This window comes from Dasypus novemcinctus, chromosome 15 (assembly GCF_030445035.2).
Source record: "Dasypus novemcinctus isolate mDasNov1 chromosome 15, mDasNov1.1.hap2, whole genome shotgun sequence".
NCBI lineage: Eukaryota > Metazoa > Chordata > Mammalia > Cingulata > Dasypodidae > Dasypus > Dasypus novemcinctus.
Genome location: NC_080687.1, coordinates 105,652,787 through 105,656,108, shown reverse-complemented (window position 1 = coordinate 105,656,108; position 3,322 = coordinate 105,652,787). Strand labels below are relative to the sequence as shown.

Sequence of the window (3,322 nt, the reverse complement as noted above, 5' to 3'; positions counted from 1 at the left end):
TACATTAGTACATCCTTTGCTTCCTTTTGTAAAAAAATATGCTATTGAACATGTTACCGGCATTCCCCATAATCCTACAGGTCAAGCTATTGTTGAAAGATGCCATCATACTCTCAAGACTATGCTTTTAAAACAAAAAGGGGGAGATGATGGTATGATATCACCTAAAGATCAATTGGCTAAAGCTTTATTTACCTTAAATTTTCTTAACGTTTATGATTCTATGACACCAGCTGAATGTCATTTTGGACATTCTCAAAAATCCACAGAGATTGCAGAACCTGAAAATCAACCAGTATTTTGGAAAGATGTTTTAAGTAATGAGTGGAAGAAAGGCAGGGTTAAAGTATGGGGGCGAGGCTATGCTCTTATCATTTCAGCAAATGGAGAAGAAATCTGGCTTCCAGCAAAAAGGATTAAACCTAGGACTGAAGAAGTGGAGTCTTCTACACATATGGATCCTACTGATAGTGAGTGAAACCGGCAATGGTAATGGTAATTACACATATTGGGCTTATATCCCTAATCCCCCATTACTTCAAGTGTTAATCTGGAAAGATCCTTCTTTTCCTGTCTATTTAAATAAAACTCATATATTTCCTGGACCCATGGATGATAGGTTACCACTTAAGCCACGAGAGGAAGGACAAAGGATTTATAATCTCCTTCTTCCATTTGATTTCCGACCTCTTTGCATTGGCAATCACCCACCATGTATGGTTGTGAAAAATAGAACTATGATCAATTTTAGCCATAATAATACTAAATCTTTGGTAACTTTATTCCCATCCTATCAATACCAAGAATATAAGTATCCAAGTTATAGTTGTCCTAAGAGGAATGCTGGTGATATGCAAAGATGGTATGAATGCCATATGGGAAGAGGATCTGTCATTTTTAATGATTCCTATGGAATAGTTTGGGAAAGTGCCCCTATGGGGAATCCCAACAAATATAAGGGCAGATTTATTTGGTATGGTATAAATAGCTTGGGACAACAAATTAGTAATATGCAGTATCCTTTTCATGATTCTCTTGATATGGATGAGAAAATAATTTTTACCAAAAATAATAGTGATTGGAAAAATATAGGGAAATGGGTTCCTTTTCCATGGTGCAATAGCACTGGAGTCCATGATCAAAAACAAATATGGAAAGTTTTCTTAGGAATGGCGTCTACTTCTGGATGGAAAGGTAATAAAAGTATGGATGGACAATATTTACAATTAGATCAAATTCATCATTTTCAATCATGTGTCAGAGAGCCACATGTGTTTGTGGTAGGGAAGGCTACCATTACTGAAAATGCTTTGTTCTATAAGGATGGCACTTTGTATACTTGCTTGTCTGAGAATATTTTACAGAATGGAGATATTATCACCATGGCTTGCTGAAGACAAGGAGTGTGGATCCCGGTGAAAATGAATTGGATGTGGCAGTCATCACCTGAAAGTCATCTTCTTTTCCACCTGGCTCAAGGACTGTTGAAACGATCTAAGAGATTTTTGGGACTTCTCATAGCTGACATTCTTGGCCTCATTGGTGTCATCACTGCTGCTGCCACTGCTGCTGTTGCATTGCATGAGACGGTGCAGACCCAGCAATACATGCATGATTGGCACAAGAATGCAAGTGACTTATGGCATAGTCAGGAGCACATTGATGAAGGACTTAATAACAGAGTTAGTGATTTGGAATCTGCTGTTTTACACTTAGGAGATCAAGTTTATAATTTGAATTTGTTAAGAGGATTGAAATGTGATTGGAATGAAAGTAATTTTTTTTTAAAGATTTATTTTTTATTTATTTAATTCCCCTCCCCTCCACCGGTTGTCTGTTTTCTGTGTCTTTTTGCTGCATCTTGTTTCTTTGTCCGCTTCTGTTGTCATCAGCGGCACGGGAAGTGTGGGCAGCGCCATTCCTCAGCAGGCTGCTCCCTCCTTCGCGCTGGGTGGCTCTCCTTATGGGTGCACTCCTTGTGCGTGGGGCTCCCCTACGCGGGGGACACCCCTGTGTGGCACGGCACTCCTTGCGCGCATCAGCATTGCGCATGGGCCAGCTCCACGCGGGTCAAGGAGGCCCGGGGTTTGAACCGCGGGCCTCCCATGTGGTAGACGGACGCCCTAACCACTGGGCCAAAGTCCGTTTCCCAAAAGTAATTTTTGTATTACTCCTTTGGATTATAACATGTCTATGTTTCAATGGAATAAGATCAGAAATCATTTGTTAGGACACAAAGGAAATATGTCATTAGAAATTGAGGAATTGCAGAAAAAGATTTTAGAAATGTCTCATAATCAGATATTCGTAGATAGTGATAAGGACATCTTTAATGATTTGATTTCACATTTAAATAAGTTTAATCCTGTTGATTGGTGGAAATCTCAACATTTCTTATCTGCCTTAGGAATAGGGATATGTGTATTAATCCTGTTGCTCATGATTGTCGCTTGCCTGGGAAAAGGTGTTTGCCAGAGATTGCACTGTGTGGACACAATGGGACAAGCAAACAACATAGTACTTGCTAAAACTCTACAATAGTACCCCGAAGTCAGTGCGCTTGGCTGGTAGTCAATGATGGGTAAGACCCTCTGGGGGGCAAACTAAGACAGGCACTGTCACCCTGACTAAAACAAAAAGGGGGAAATGTGGGAAACAAAGGCATGTTGTTTCCATGGAAGCAAGTTACTTCTTTGACCACTGAGTCAAGCTGTCTCTTATGATTATCGGTGCGGAGCACAATCTTGGCTGCGTCAGCACACCAGCAGGCAAAACAATACCTGGAGAACAGAACAACCTGGGTAACAGGATTTATGGTTACTGATTCTTATAATAATAGTTCCAGTAAAGTTTGTTGGGTTTTCATCAATCACTAGTTAATACAGTATGAGGTAAGGGTAATAGGTAACTTGATTTTGTGCTGAATGTCAGGTAGGTTAGGGGTATATATACTAGCCCCTCGACTCAATAAACTTGTCTGATGTGCTTGAGGAATCAATGCTCTCAGATCCCCTGAACCCAATCTTTCTTTGTCTTTCATTCCCGATACCTCGGGTCACCGAACAAGACTCCGACACACAATCAAGCCAAAGTCCACAGGAAGGAGGAATACAGTAAGGATCAGAGTGGACTTAATGATATTCTATTCATGAACTATTGTGGTTAATAATCAAGAAAATGTGGCATTGATGTGGAAAAAGTGGCCATGGTGGCTGCTGGGTGCGGGGAATGGGAGGAAGAGAAGAGATGTGGAGGCATTCTTGGGACTTGGAGTTGTCCTGAGTGGTGCCCCAGGGACAATTGCCAGATGTTGTATGTTCTC

The 3,322-nt window shown here is 40.7% G+C and overlaps 1 long non-coding RNA gene across 1 annotated transcript; it reads left to right on the top strand.

Moving 5' to 3' along the window:
* Nucleotides 1-331: 331 nt before the first annotated feature.
* Nucleotides 332-1,777, top strand: LOC139436556 (uncharacterized). Its single transcript, XR_011645892.1, has 2 exons — nucleotides 332-489; nucleotides 1,353-1,777. It is a non-coding gene; the product is annotated as an uncharacterized lncRNA (long non-coding RNA).
* Nucleotides 1,778-3,322: the final 1,545 nt, after the last annotated feature.